This window comes from Pseudorasbora parva, chromosome 25 (assembly GCF_024679245.1).
Source record: "Pseudorasbora parva isolate DD20220531a chromosome 25, ASM2467924v1, whole genome shotgun sequence".
NCBI classification, from domain to species: Eukaryota; Metazoa; Chordata; class Actinopteri; order Cypriniformes; family Gobionidae; genus Pseudorasbora; species Pseudorasbora parva.
In genome coordinates this window covers 16622898-16639817 of record NC_090196.1, presented here as the reverse complement: position 1 = coordinate 16639817, position 16920 = coordinate 16622898, and the positions used below count along the sequence as shown (strand labels likewise).

The following is a 16920-nucleotide window of genomic DNA, read 5'->3' as shown; positions in this document are numbered from 1 at the left end:
CGTTATCTCAAACCAGCACAAGGACAAGATGAGTCACATGACGTGTTTCCTCTTTGTTCTACAAGCGTAATAGCTCATTTATTACCGACAGGCATAAATTCAAATCGTTATCGGGACACAGAGTCGCTAAGAGCTTTTCGAAGGCTCGAAGTCAACCCTGACACTATACAGGACATCTCGTCGCACCCCTCCTTCCTCAACCCGCGCATTCCAAAGGCTCTTTGAACATCACACAAAGACCTCACACCATTGCAGACACGAGGAGTAAACTTAAACCATAGATTCAATAACATGAATTAATCCACCCAACGGCGACTTAATTATTATTATTTTCATGTAACTTGTAAAGTTTATCTGTACGTGAGGCATTTATTACATATGAATCTTTACTATCTCCTACTCCCATCATGGGAATAGCAAGCTGTTTGATGTCTATGTGATGGATAAATGATTCTCGTCATTTTGATGCAAGATAAATTTGTTTAAAATGTACTGTGATCACAATAGGAAAGTTGGATGAACAGGAGAAGTGGGCAGGACACCCGCCCACAAAAATATCTCATTGGCCGGAGACACCCCCAAGGAGGGACCTGGGGCCCGTTTAAAACTCCCGGGCCAACAAGATATCTTTGCTTTTTGTTTTGCTTCGTGCTTTTTTGCGGTGACTTCTGCTTTGATCGTGCAGGCCTTTCCTGCGTCCTCCGAGCTACCCAGAGCTCTTCATCATCACCACACTCCAAAACTCAGTTTGAACCTCGCCGAAGAAAACTTCCTGGAGTCTGCGCAGTGGCACCACAGATATGCCCGTCGCGTAGCAACCAGCTAACGCCATCCAGGATCCGGCTTTTCAACCTGCAAAACCAACTATTCGTCCCTCTGACCACAACAACCGACCACCAGCCGAGCAACGCCGTGCTAAGAGGAACCCATGCTCGTAAGAGCATTCAAACGCAAGTACATGACTCTTCATTCTGGCTGAACTGGTAAAAATCATATCTCAGCGAACAAACTAAGGTTGACCTGCTGTATATTGATTCTCAGGTTGTGGTTAAGAAATCATTGGGACTTCACTCCTTTCCATTAACAAACCTCCCTTTCCCAGTAACTGTATGAATGTGTGTTTTGTTAGTTTGTGTGTGTTTAGAATAGTTCAATAATCTTTTGTTTAGCCTTTTCATCTATACAAGTGTCTTTGGCTATGTGTTTATAAGTTACTGCCTCAAACTGATTGATTGTGTTACCTAAGCTCACAAACAGTGAACATAAAATTGATATTATTGCCGTTGTAACGGGTAATATCCTGATTCAAGATTGATAATGTACTCTAATTTCTACGTATTGCTGGACGAATAGTTGATAAAGTGTTAAATATTAATTCTGAATCATTTAATATGTATCACGGTTCCTTTCACTGTAATTCAATACCCTTTTGAGTTATTTGATCCGAATAAATTCCTTACACACTAAAAAACGTTGGGTTATTTTTTGTACCCAACCGTTGGGTTACACATATTGGGTCAATATGTTGGGTTATTTTGCAAAATGTTGGGTTATTTTAACATCGTTAAAGTAATAACCCGGCCGTTGGGTTAAATACGGTTTCCAAATTTTAACCGTCCAGTTACTGCCAACAGAAGACGCTGCTGCAGCCTGATTATGAAATGAAAGGTAAGACATGCCATTTTTTTATGAATACAACTCTTATAACATTATGTATTGTGTACTGAAACGTTGAATATAGTCGAAAACTGAATTTTATTAAAAAAAATCCCTTTAATGCTCTCTGGAAAAATGAGATAGATTGGAAATAAACCATAGCTATCCCAGTTAGCTCGCTAGCAGTAATAAAGTAAAAACATTATTCTAGTGTACCTATTTAGAAACTTAATACGGTGATACAGAAAGTAAGTAACTAATGCCTAGTCTGAAATCACTATCTAAAGCCGTGCGGAGCATTATCAGCTCGACCCGTGCAGCGCGAGCTCAGACCCGGTCACACGACACCACAGCAGCGCTGTGAGATCCAGGGGGAAGCGTTTGACTTCGCCGAATATCCAACAGTATAACTTACTACTCTAAATATCTGTTGTGAGATGAATGAGTGCAGATATTCACAACAGCATTGATGCAGAAAACTGAAATATTGTGCTAACAATTTTAACGTTAGTTCACAACAGTTAGAATGTTTTCCAACCCACAAATTATCTAGTTTTACCGTAGTAAGTTAACACAAACTGCAACTATGATAATTTGGCAGAAATGTGGTAGGCCCATATTCATAATGAATGTTGTCATATGAATATATATTATGCATGTTACTATTAAACGTATTACAGGAGTAGCTAAATCATACAACCATAGTACGTTTTCTTATGAAGCTATGACAGTTTTTGCCTTTATTTTAAATATGTTGTACTAAATGTGTTATATACCTGTGTTTTAGACCAATGGATTCATTTGTGAAGCAAAGACTAGAACAGTTGAACCTCTGCCATTTAATTAAAGGTGAGTACGATATTGAAACAAGTTGTACACAATTATTTTTTAAAGACTAGTTTACTTTTCTGGTTATTTTTTCCCCCTGCTTCGTTCTAATGCAGAGGAAGGATTGGATCTCAGTGGTTCTCGACTCTAGTCCTGGAGTATCACCAATAGTACACAAGTTCGATGTCTTCCTTATCTGACGCACATTTCCGGGTTTGGAGTCTCTACTAACAAGTTGGTAAGTTGAATAACATTAGATAGGCCAATGTGCAGTGCAGGGGCTACTACAGAACCAGGTTATTTGGGAAACAACCAGTTTATTATTATTTTTTCAGCTGTCTTTTCTCATTTTCATACAGTATGTTTTAATTTCAATAAGTTGTTTTGGTTGTGTCTAAGTGCATATGAAATCAGGTCCACACATTTGGTATAGGTGAAAACTGTTTTTTTCTCTTTTTCTGTTAACTTGTCTTTCAAAGATGATCATGGAGAAATTGCCTTTAAAACCCATCCTGCCATCATCGCCATACCTCACAAATGGACAACATGGTGTGTCCAACATATGCTGAAATGAAGAGAAGCTTAATTACATTCACCAATCAGCCTGTAAGTAAAAGCAACACTATCAAATTAGCTTTGATAAAGTGCACTGCTCATATGCATCCATTTATTATTTGCTTTAGTGATTTTGCTTGTTAATAGATTATCCAATAGTTTACCCAAAAAATATCCCATTATGTACTCACCCTCAAGTCATCCTAGGTGTATATGACATTCTTCTTTCAGACGAACACAATCAGTTATTAATAAATGTCCTGACTAATCCAAGCATTATAATGGTCAAAATTTGAAGCCCAAAAAAGTGCATCCATCCATTATGAAAGTAATCCATAAGGCTCCATGAGGTTAATAAGGGCCTTCTGAGGTGAATCGATGGGTTTTTGTAGAAAAATATCCATATTTAAAACTTTATAGACTAAAATAACAAATTTTCGACAGACAGCCTTCCTTATTCAACTTACAAAGAAACGGTAACGCCTCTCGCAAATCAAAACGGTTACGCTACGTCCAACTTAATCGTCTCGACATTTACGTTTTTTTACGCTACGTCCGACGTTATTCTCACAGCAGCTACGCTTTTTTCAGAAGTTGAATACTTAATGCGGTCCATTGGAAGCTAGATATTTTACTTTATAACGTGTTAAATATGGATATTTTTCTTACACAATCCCATCAATTCACTTCAATGGGTTCTTATTAATCTCCGGAGCCATGTGAAGCACTTTTATAATGGATGGATGCATTTTTGGGCTTCAAATTATGGGCTTCCATTATAAAGCTTTGAAGAGCCAGGATATTTATTAATATAACTCAGATTGTATTTGTCTGAAAGAAGAATGTCATACACACCTAGGCTGGCTTGAGGGGGAGTAAATCATGGAATCATTTTCATTTTTGGGTAAACTATCTCATGAATTACCCTCGTGTTGTTGTAAGACTTTCGTTGTTCTTTGAAACACAAATGTTAAAGAAATCTGCATGGTTTCTGTCCCTCCATTGACGACCTACGCAACTACCACTTTAAGACCCAGGACAGACAGCTTTAAAGTAATCCATGGGATTCAAGTGGTCTAACCTCAGTTTTATGAAGCGACACGAGTGCTTTTTGCAACAACAACACAAAAAAAAAAACATAACACAACAACATTTGCTCTCTTTTCAACACAACACGCATGCGTCTAGGGGCTCTCGTGAACATGTGTTGAGATTAATGTTTTGTAAATAAAGTGGTAAATTATGGTTAAGGGATAGAATATACGCTTGTCACTTCATAAAACTGAGGTTGAATTACTGGAGTCACATGGATTACTTTAATGTCTTTACTGCCTTTCTAGGCCTTTCTGTGTTCCGAAGATGAACCAAAGTCTTACGGTTTGAAACAGCATGAGGATTAGTATGTTGATTGGTGAAAAATGAACAGCAGATGTAATGACTAATTAGTGACAATTTCTTTAATTCAGTACAACACTGCTTCATTGCAACTTTGACGTAATTTAACACTGCTGATGTTGTCACAGTGCAAGCAAACTGAACTTTTTTTTATTCTTTTAAGGTTGGAACTAACATGGTGCATTAGCTGAACAGTGAGACAAGCCAGGATCCACATGACGATGCTTGGGGACAAAGAGACCTCGCTGATTTTTTTCATTTTCACTGTGGAGGCAGTTGAACAGAAGACCTTATTTCAAGCACTGGCTGTATGTTTCAGATTTTTTATTTATTTATGACATGAACTATCCAAAGACCTCTGCCCCATTTGGGAGATTTTGTAGCATGCAAACTTGAATATATATTTTGCTGCCTCATTAAAAACTTTGATTATCATAATTTGTATTTGTTTTGCTACATATGTTTACAACACATCAAGGCATACAGTGTACAATGTAGATTTTTTTAATAAAGTTGTTTATTTCTGGAAGACTTTAATATTATGAATTTGTGTATTCTGTCCATATTTGTATAGGTTTTTAATTTAATATTTGTTGTGTTCATTTTTAATTTTTGTTTTGTATATACACCTTTTATGTATGTTTACCTTATGTACATTTTTGTGTATTATGTGTGCTGTGTATTTTGAATTTAATATTTACACATTTATGTATATTTACAATAAATATTTACTCCCCAATATTTAGTTTGACATTTACAATATATATTTTAAAGCACATTTATTGTTTTATACAAATAAAAAATCTGTATTTGAAAACAATGGGTATTTTATTTATTAAAATAATGGCATGAATAAAAATAAAAATTTAACTCAACTGTTGGGTTACTTTTAACCCAACTGTTTTTTAACCCAATGCATTGGGTTAAAATAACCCAACGTTGGGTAGGTGCTATATCAACCCACAGTTGGGTTACGTGTTGGGTTATTTTTAACCCAACATTTTTAAGTGAGTACACTTATTTAAAATAAGTGTTCAAGAGAGTATGCGATTTCGGACAAAGCCCATGTTGTTCCCATAGCCACCCTTGTTTGAAGCCATAGTTACCCTTGTTAGTTTTCATGACTAAAAATCACCTTAACATGTCCCTTGTTTTCTTGTGTATAAATACCCCAGTGTTTCTTGTCTGATGTTGTCCTTCTATGGATGCTGCATGAGTCCTTGATGTCAGTTTTACTTGCTTTCCTTGCCTGTGATGGATTTATCAGTTTTGCCTGGATTTACTTTTATTATGATTGTTTGAATAAAAATCTGCATCTGGATCCTACTCTCGTTCTTCTGAAACAGCCAGCGTTACAGAGCAGCAAATCATTATTTAAAAATGATTTCTGAAGGATCATGTGACACTGAAGACTGGAGTAATGATGCTGAAAATACAGCTTTGCATCACAGGAATTAATTACATTTTAAAATTAGGGCTGTCGATTTGATGGATTCATTTAATTAATTAGTTATGGAAAAAATGTATTGAAATAATTGTACCGCATTTAACCCACTAGCCCCACACCAGACCTACATATGTAATTTTAGTTGATTAGTTGATTGGTGATGAACATAAAGAAGGGAAACAACTCACTGCATGATGGAGCCTATAATGCACAATGACTCTAAAATTTAAGATATTGAGGCAAAGGGGCCTCTGTATGAGTTTTCATCTCACAGAAGAAAGAAAGTCACACAGGTGTTAAAACGACTCGAGTGATGGAAATGATGACATCCTTTTCATTTTGGGGGGAATTTTCCCTTTAATGCCTATTTACCTATGAAATTGAAGTTCATGCCACCTCTGAGATGCACTAAACAGTTTGTAAATCTAAATACCAAATCAGATGCAGCTTATGAAAAAAAGGCTGTTGTAGCCAGTCATTTTATGTGTAATGATGCACTATTTTGAGAAAGAAAGCGTGTGTGTAACAATATATTGGATCAGTGTATCTCTTAAAATGACAGCAGCCTAATAAATCTGCTTCTGTATGTGCACTGTAAAAAATTAGTGACACTCTAAAAAAGTTATGACAGCATATGTTTTTACTTTGTTTTAACTCATCAAAATAAGTTAAGAAATGTCAAACTTGTTTTTATTAGTTATACTAGACGTAACTCATTTTTTAAAGTAAGTTCAACATAATTTAACTGGAAATAACTTAGACATCCAAGTCGATTGTACTGCAAAAGTTCAAAATTTGCCCTTTTTTTTTTTACAGTGTGTGATTATATTGTTATAATGCCAGTGTTATGTTTTTACATTTGATTATAACATTTCTGTTTTAAAATAAATTTGATTTAGCCTACATTGTTATATTAGATACAGACAAACTGACGGACGGACGGACGGACGAACAGACAGACAGACAGATAGATGACAGACAGACAGACAGACACATAGATGACAGACAGACACATAGATGACAGACAGAGAGACAGATAGATAGATAGGTAAATAGATAGATAGATAGATAGATAGATAGATAGATAGATAGATAGATAGATAGATAGATAGATAGATAGATAGATAGATAGATAGATAGATAGATAGATAGATAGATAGATAGATAGATAGATAGATAGATAGATAGATAGATAGATAGATAGATAGATAGATAGATAGATAGATAGATAGATAGATAGAACACACACATATAAACAGTTGACAGTATTATGACTTGGATCTCCGCGTGGTCTTGTTTTCTGAAAGTCACGGCATCCACTAAAGGAGAGAGCACACAGGTAATTCAAAGTCATTATCAAAAGTGTTCTCTCCATTGAATTGTCTGACAATGATCATGGTGTCCTCTTATCCTCGCTCGAGTGGAAGTTTGCACTAAACACTAATTATCACACAGAGGTTCTTAACTCAGTGAAGCGTTCGCGACGCACGAACACACACGCACAAAAATGCTCGTGAATGAACCTAAATGACAGTGCGAGCAAATTACATGGTATTCCGTACAGCAGAACAATGTTAGTATCAAGGACGTCCACCCTCTGCCCACCTTGTGCCCAACCATCAGACACATTGAACACCAGACGCTGTATTTTTCGCCCGTGGAGTTCTTACATTAGCATTCGGCCCAAAAGTTTGTGACTTTGATTGACCTCTGAATCCATTTTCACAACTTTAATCCGTGCAGGTTTCCCACTTCATCTGAAAAGGAACATACTGTGCATGTTTTGTTGACACTCCTGTATAATCACTCCTACCTTAGCGCATACGTTTGTTGTAAAAAGTCGCCTGTTTCGTGGCTGGGGTATTGGTGAGGGGATGTGAGTGCTATTAACTTTGAGTTCCAGCCTAGCACATGTTAGCATGCGCCTACTCAGGGCCTGGTGAGGGTCCATCCAGCTGATCACCTCGGGCTACTTGTACTACTGTTGTGTTATTAGCACCAGAGCACCAAAAAAAGAAAGGATGTGGGTGTACCTGCTCCTACAATCCAAACTCTTTGCACCTACGTGCCCCCTGGAGTCTCACCTGCCATTTACAATAAATCCACAGCTGCACTAAGTCTGTGGAGATAGCAGCGATCTACAAAAGAGAGTTTGCAGACTTCACTGCACTGCTAAAAATGATGTTAGATTTACTTAATATATATATGCACCATTTTTGCATCACACTTTTTAAGTAAACCCAACTTGGAATAATTTGAATAATTTGAATTTGAGTTCACTCAACATTATATACTTAAAAATATATGTAATATGGTATAATCTGCTAAGTAAGGCTAAGTTAAAATAACTTGCACATACTTGCATGTTACATATATTTTTAAGTTAAGAAAGTTATCAAATATTTAAATACATATAACAAAGGTTTTCTTGTTCATTTTAAGTAAAATGATTCCAAGTTGGGTTTACTTAAAACGTGTGATGCAAAATGGTGCGTATATATATTTTAGGTAAATCCAACACATCAATTTTTAGCAGTGTGAGCTCAGGATGTGAGCGCTAGTGAAATTCCAATGTGACTTAGAATCCATTTAAGGAATATTCTGGGTTATTTCCAACAGACTAGCTATGTATCACATGACATGCTGTATCTAAATGCATTGCACAAGTAGAAATATTTCTCTGTGGAAACTGATAGCAAGGCACAGATGCAGTTCTTTAGCTTCGCTCACATTTACTGATGTTTTGCTCATTTTTGTATGCAAAATCCAATCATTTTCAAACGGAATTGGGAATTTCATGTGAGGGCGAAAGATTTCGATGCAGATTTTGCAACATGTCCAAGTTTGTCGTGTTGATTTTGATGTGGTGAAGTAAAAACTACAGAAATATATAATGTTTTCTACATGAAAAACTAAATAAATGATATATAAGTACTTCATTCAAGCTTGTAGAAATGTAAGTGTAAATATCAACTTTATAAAATTAAGTAAAACTACTTAACTTATTTACTTAACTAAAACTGGTGTTCCCCTCATGCACTGGGGCTTAAATAATTTACAAGGTAGATTTTCTAGCTCTATTAAAACTGTTGTATCATTGCTTTTTTAGGTTTAGTAACTTTGCCATTCAGTGTTATATTGTTTGAGTAAAAAGTATTGCAAAGGAAACTTCAACTACACTGTAAAAAAAGTCACATCCTGATATTTTTAAGTACAATCAACTTGAATGTTTAAGTTATTTCAACATAGATTATGCTAAACTGAATTAAAAAAAATAGTTGCATCTTGTATAACTTATAAAAAAGTTAAAAATTTCTTAATTCATTTTGATGAGTTAAAACAATGTAAATCACATGTCATCTTAACTTATTGAACATATAATTGTTTACAGTGTAAGTAGAAATAACTCAACCTTTTACTGGCCAAGTTAAAATTACTTATTTTCTATGTTAATTTTACTTAACTTAGTTAAGTAGAGTTTACTTAATTCCATATGTGAAATTTAAAAAGTATTATGTAATAAAAGTAAAAAAGTAATATTTAAAAATCTGCAAAATACAAAAAAACTAAGTAAATTTTACATTTTAACATTCGTTTTTGACTGGCTGCTTAAAACCAGGCATACAAGTCCAGAGAAAATGTGATCAGGTGTTGTTGGTTATGTTTTGACATAATCATCATGAACTGAATCACTGATGTCATTTAGAGCCTAATTTTTGAGTTAGGTTTACTTTATTGGTTACTTTATTACTTTATTTAACAGCCCTGTGATTCTACAGCAAATAATCGGATGTTTACAATATAATCAGAGGGATTTTTAAAAGTTATTATGTTCTAAAAAATAAAAAAAAGGTTTGAATCTCTGCCATTTAGCAACACAGAGACATCAAGAATCAGTGTATGAATCTCAACAATGGTGGCCATCAAAAAGCTTTTGCAATGCATTCTGGGCGCACCAATCAAAACTCGCCCATGGCTCCCAGCATGCATTGCAGCATGAATAAATTATAAGATTAACTGATTTAATGATTTCTTTCTATTCTCACCATTTTCTTTTCTTTTTGCTGTTTTATGTGACTTTTTAGTAGCTTGTTTTGTGATCACTGTTGATCTGTGTATCTGATATGCAGTTTGTCACCATTGTTAAGATTCATACACTGATTCTTGATGTCTGTGAATGTCTAAAGCAACAAAGTAGTTTGAAATCTTTTTTTGTGCAGAATCTCCTCCTATTAACTTCACAGAGCTGTTGCAATCAGAAATGTAAAATCAGCACATGCCCCATATATAGTTTGAAGTTTGTCTCAGAATGACATTAGTTGATCCAGTCGCTAAATGATGATTATGTTAATTACGTTAATCAAAACATCTCCAACACCTTAACAGATTTTTTCTTTGCCAAAATGTGTGTTCTAAACACAAAGTTAAAGCAGCCAGAAAAAAATAACTAATGTTAAAAAGCCAAGGGTCAAGAGCCCAACTAAAGCAAACCCTGATCTCCATAATGGTGACTTAAAAATTGTGACACTTTCCTTCAGTGATTCTGCTTGTTATCATCAGGTGTCATCACCAATGGTCCATTAACACTTCTTCAGACTTACTTTTAACACTCTTGAGTGTGGAGCCAAATAAACTCAGAAGAGTGTTAATTTAACACTGTAGTTTTTGCTGTGTATACATTATTTTTTTGGGTGTGTGTGTTTTGACCATAGGCCGTACATTTTTTTGGACGAAGTGACTTCATTTGCTTCATAGCAAAAGCTCCAGAAAATCCCCCCAAAAAGTATTTTAGTGCCTCAGTGACAACTTCACTCAGAGAAGCTGTCAATCTCAGCTGTCAATCATGACTTCAACCCCCCCCCCCCCCCCCCACACACACACACACACACAATTTTTATAGCAACTAACTAAACCCAGTCTTATTTAAAAAATTAACACTTGAAATCAGTGTGATAAATACTGCCTAACGTGACAGAAACCAACTTTGGGTAAAACACTTTCTGAAGACATTTGATTGTTTAGTTTGTCTCGCATCCATTAAAATACACGGAGGGGTGAAGGTTATGACCTATCCAGCATATATCCATGACCAACCACAGGTTTCAGTTATTAACACAAGTGTTACAGGCTTGGTGTTTACCAACAGAAAACTGCTGTGCTTGAAAGTGACTTCTGTGTGAGCTGTGCGTCATAGATCTCTACACTACTGACAATAAACAATGGACTATTTTTCAATATTTCTCTCTATATTGATACTTTTATATGTGATGGCACCCTTTAGACAATAAGTTGTAAATAACCTAGAACCTGTCCCTTATGTCTTGTTCTTATGTAGTAATCTTGGTCAGAAATATCTAATCTAGGTGGAGTCATCATGAAATTTGCAACTCCATTCACTTCTCAAATCCAGCTTTAATGGCAGGAGAGATCAATATTTTAAAGAAAATATGGAAATTATCAAAAATAGTTTTTGGAATAATGATGAATCATGTACAATAACACTACGAGCATTTACTGAGGGATTTACCAAAATTTACCTGACTCATTTAATGATTCATTTTCAAAATATCTTCTATTGTGTTCATGAGACTGAGTTAAAAATAATAATAATTTTGTGGTGAACTATCCCTTTAAGAAAGTAAATGGGGTTTTATGTATATATATATATATATATTTAAATTTAAGATTTTATATTTTTATATTTTATATTTTATATATAAAAAAAAAACTAGACTATGTATTTTAAAAGGCAAATCCCATATATCGATCCCAACGCAGGAATCCTTGTCATAAATATTCACACACGCGCACAAGAACCAAATGTAACGGAATACAAAATCAAACTCCATTAGCTTCCCTGCCAGATCTGATGCAACATGTAGGACACATTAGATGTATCCCACAACCGCGGACATCAATACATGGAGACGTGCCTGCCTTACAGACATGCTTCAAAACGTGAAAGCAAACCCTGTGATATCAGCACTTTTGCAGACTGTGCCAGAGGGTTAATCTTATATTTGCGGACCTCTCTTTGCTCTTCATACACACAGGTGAATGCTGACCCCACGTCTTGCTGAGTCAGCTGTTTGTCATATTGTATGATTACTCCACAGAGCCACTCTGATAAAAGCTTCACCGAACCTCAATCTCTGGGTGATCATAAAATCAATTCAGACCGCCGCTGCCTGCCTCAATCCCACAGATAAGTCTTACACACATAGACCGCTTTCAAACTCAATTCCCTACTAGTCAAAATACGCCTTCTTCAGCAGGCAAGCTGAGTCCGGAGATTTCCCTCATTCGCTTTCCTCCCGTGAACCCATCGTGGCACATTTTGTAAATCCAGTTTCATTTGCCTGACGTCTTTCCATGGGATTTGGCTCAAAGTGCTTGTCTTAAGTACAGTCAGAATATACGAAAGATCGCTCTCTTTTTCTGTCTGGAAGATGTTGTAGTCAGCATAATGTACATCTCAGGACGAAAAAAATCTGGATGTAGGATGCTAATTGGAGAGTCTGATTCAATTGGAACAGGATTCAGTGACTATAAATGTGCTTTGAAATCAGGAAAAGTTGATTTTTACATTTTCTCACTAAAGTGTAAGTAGTGCTTGCCCAGGTTGTGGGTGGTTGCGACACTTCTATAAGGTGCTGTGTGAATGGGGAAATTTGGGACTCACACCAGTAAGTAAATGCAGTTGTCAATCTCAAAAACTGACCTAATGAATGTTGCCTAATGATATTCTGGTCCCTACGTTTGGCTCGACGGTCTAACCACTAGGCAATTATTTATAAAGCCAGCACAAATGCAATCAGACTACAACAAACAGCCATCTTCCCTTCAAGCATCATATTTAACTGCTACGCTGAACATGTTTATCTATGCACTGCATTTGCATCTCTGGTGGAGCATCAAATTCTTGCACTTCTATGAGATGCTAGTTTGTCCACTTTGATTTTTTTATTCCAGTACAGCCTATTTTCTTCCTGTACTGAGTGCATAGAGAGTTTATGAAGTCTAAATATGGCTGTAGCTTAAGTGAATGCCATGACAGAGATCCCCTAAAGTGAACTGATGCATTCTCATGGCTTGCTACCTCTGCTAACAGCCCAGACAGGAAAGCATCACTGCTCTACTAAATATAACACTATGGCGTTGAGTGCTCTGATTCACAATTGCTTGTCTACGAAGCTGCCTGGAGATGTGCAGAAACAAAATCAGCAGTGCATCACCAATCATGTGACTGAATTGGCCATGCTGACCCCCTTGCAGACACACGTACATACACAGACATTTTTTATGTTTTATGGGGACTTTCCATAGACATAAATATTTTATACTGTACAAACTGTATATTCCAATCCCTAACATTAACCATACCCCTAAGTCTACCTATCACAGAAAATGTGATAGATAGACTTAGGTACCCCCCCCCCACACACACACACACACACACACACACACAAGAAGCAGAGCTCATGGAAGATGCAGATACAACATGCTATTAAAACAGAGGTTACTTCCATGCACATTATTATAAAGATTTTGTTATACTATACTATACAAACAGTTGCTAAGTAGTTGTTAGGATGTTTTAAGTGGTTAGTAACTGGTTACTAAGGAGTTTCAATGGTTTTCTGGGTGGTTGCTGGGGAGTTGCTATGTGATTGCTATGGTGTTCTAAGTAGATGTTAAGGAAGTTGAGTGGATGTTCTAGGGCAGTGGTTCCCAAACCTGTCCAGTGCTGCGTTCCAGTTCGTTTTTATTATGCCCTTCACTCGCAAACTTCCCTCCGTCTCGTTCACTCGGATGTGCGTCATTGCTTACGTTGCATGAGTGCCCACTACTGGCGGAAACTTTGCAATAGACTGAACTGGAACGCCCTAAGCCCTTGATCAATTGGAATCCACTCTGGAGTTGATTTATTATTTATTTTTTTCCTTTACGAAATAGTTTAATGCAGCATTCTATATGTACAGTCTTGTTCAAAATAATAGCAGTACAATGTGACTAACCAGAATAATCAAGGTTTTTAGTATATTTTTTATTGCTACGTGGCAAACAAGTTACCAGTAGGTTCAGTAGATTCTCAGAAAACAAACAAGACCCAGCATTCATGATATGCACGCTCTTAAGGCTGTGCAATTGGGCAATTAGTTGAAAGGGGTGTGTTCAAAAAAATAGCAGTGTCTACCTTTGACTGTACAAACTCAAAACTATTTTGTACAAACATTTTTTTTTCTTCTGGGATTTAGCAATCCTGTGAATCACTAAACTAATATTTAGTTGTATGACCACAGTTTTTTTAAAACTGCTTGACATCTGTGTGGCATGGAGTCAACCAACTTGTGGCACCTCTCAGCTGTTATTCCACTCCATGATTCTTTAACAACATTCCACAATTCATTCACATTTCTTGGTTTTGCTTCAGAAACAGCATTTTTGATATCACCCCACAAGTTCTCAATTGGATTAAGGTCTGGAGATTGGGCTGGCCACTCCATAACATTAATTTTGTTGGTTTGGAACCAAGACTTTGCCCGTTTACTAGTGTGTTTTGGGTCATTGTCTTGCTGAAACAACCGTTTCAAGGGCATGTCCTCTTCAGCATAGGGCAACATGACCTCTTCAAGTATTTTAACATATGCAAACTGATCCATGACCCCTGGTATGCGATAAATAGGCCCAACACCATAGTAGGAGAAACATGCCCATATCATGATGCTTGCACCTCCATGCTTCACTGTCTTCACTGTGTACTGTGGCTTGAATTCAGAGTTTGGGGATAGTCTCACAAACTGCCTGTGGCCCTTGGACCCAAAAAGAACAATTTTACTCTCATCAGTCCACAAAATGTTCCTCCATTTCTCTTTAGGCCAGTTGATGTGTTCTTTGGCAAATTGTAACCTCTTCTGCACATGCCTTTTTTTTAACAGAGGGACTTTGCGGGGGATTCTTGAAAATAGATTAGCTTCACACAGACATCTTCTAACTGTCACAGTACTTACAGGTAACTCCAGACTGTCTTTGATCATCCTGGAGGTGATCATTGGCTGAGCCTTTGCCATTCTGGTTATTCTTCTATCCATTTTGATGGTTGTCTTCCATTTTCTTCCACGTCTCTCTGGTTTTGCTCTCCATTTTAAGGCATTGGAGATCATTTTAGCTGAACAGCCTATCATTTTTTGCACCTCTTTATAGGTTTTCCCCTCTCTAATCAACTTTTTAATCAAAGTACGCTGTTCTTCTGAACAATGTCTTGAACGACCCATTTTCCTCAGCTTTCAAATGCATGTTCAACAAGTGTTGGCTTCATCCTTAAATAGGGGCCACCTGATTCACACCTGTTTCTTCACAAAATTGATGACCTCAGTGATTGAATGCCACACTGCTATTTTTTTGAACACACCCCTTTCAACTAATTGCCCAATTGCACAGCCTTAAGAGCGTGCATATCATGAATGCTGGGTCTCATTTGTTTTCTGACAATCTACTGAACCTACTGGTAACTTGTTTGCCACGTAGCAATAAAAAATATACTAAAAACCTTGATTATTCTGGTTAGTCACATTGTACTGCTATTATTTTGAACAAGACTGTATATGGATGTGTCTGGGTTGTTTTAAATGTTTTAAAGAATATCATAGAGTTGTTTGTGGTGGGGTAAATTAAACGCGATATGAGGTGGCGTCACAATAGTGTTGCATTGTGGTATATGAAGCTGCCTGAAGTGTACATATGAAGTAGACTTGCTCACTCGGTCAAAATCGAGGGAGCAAGGGTCTGTCCATATAAACTTCCCTTGTCCACTTCACGAAGTGGAACGCACTTCAAAATGGTGGCGGGGATTCCCCCAAGGGGAAGTGCTTAGGGAAGTTCGCAAGTGCGTGTCTTAAAGTGGAGTGGAACGCAGCACTGGAGGACCACCATATTGCATGTTTCCCTCATTCAGACACACCTGATCCAACTCATCAGCTCATTAATAGAGATGGCAAGACCTGAAGTGGGTGTATCTGATGAGGAAGACATTGGGTGCGTCTCATTCAGCTCCCTAGTTCAGTAGTTAGGGTACTGATAAGTCAATGGGCTGACTCCCTGATCAGTGCCCTAACTACTGAACTGATTAAGCTGATTGAGACGCACCAATACAAAATGAGCAGGGCTGGTGGTCCTCCATGCAGGACAGGTTTGGGAACCACTCTTCTAGGGTGTTGCTAGCAAACTATATTTCTATGTGGTTGCTAGAGTGTTTTAAATAGATGCTAAGGAGTTTTTAGGATGTTTTGCATGGTTTCTATTGAAATTTTTAGATGGCATAGCATTCAAGAAAGAGCCTCAAACTAAATTTCTGTGGTTGCTAATGTGTTCTGGGTGGTTGCTAGAGAGTTACTATGTGGTTGCTAGGGTGTTTTAAGTGGATGTTAAGGAGTCACTATGATGTTCTGGGTGGTTGCTAGAGAGTTACTATGTGGTTGCTAGGGTGTTTTAAGTGGATGTTAAGGAGTCACTATGATGTTCTGGGTGGTTTCTAGGGAGTTGCTAGATGGTTACTATAGTGTTCTGTGTTGTTTGCTTACTAATCCAAATCATGTGCCTCAAACTAAAATTCTATGTGGTTGCTAGAGTGTTCAGTATACCAGCAGCCATTTCACCCTGTAGCCCAAGACTGGTTTCTGTCACGTTACAGACAAAGGAAATGGTGCGAGGACTCAAGTGCAGAAAAGGATATATATTTATAACAAATAAAACATAAATACAAAACAAACACCCACGAGGGGGCAAAACGCATAATAGAACATAAACTAAAACTCAAAACATACCAACAGAAGTCACTGGGGGAACGGGAGACGCAGACATTACACAAGGATCCAACACAGACTGACAAACACAAGGAGATTATAAAGGGAACAAACAAGGCAGATAATGAGGGAGAACAGGTGGGGCAAATTAACCAATAATCAGATAACAAGGGGGAGGGAACTGACAGGGACACGAGCACATGCTCAACATAACAAAACCCACAAGTGCACACACGA

The 16920-nt window shown here is 37.1% G+C and overlaps 1 protein-coding gene and 1 long non-coding RNA gene across 3 annotated transcripts in view; one reads left to right on the top strand and one right to left on the bottom strand.

Annotated features, from left to right (window-relative positions):
* grm8b (glutamate receptor, metabotropic 8b) overlaps positions 1 to 16920 on the bottom strand; it is a 264952-nt gene that overhangs the window by 76828 nt on the left and 171204 nt on the right. The window lies entirely within an intron of this gene.
* On the top strand, positions 1607 to 5442 carry LOC137064468 (uncharacterized). Of its 2 annotated transcripts, XR_010901549.1 has the most exons (5): positions 1607 to 1668; positions 2444 to 2505; positions 2601 to 2722; positions 2964 to 3090; positions 4598 to 5442. It is a non-coding gene; the product is annotated as an uncharacterized lncRNA (long non-coding RNA). The 2 variants fall into 2 exon arrangements; XR_010901548.1 differs by lacking the exon at positions 1607 to 1668 and having other exon boundaries at positions 2215 to 2505.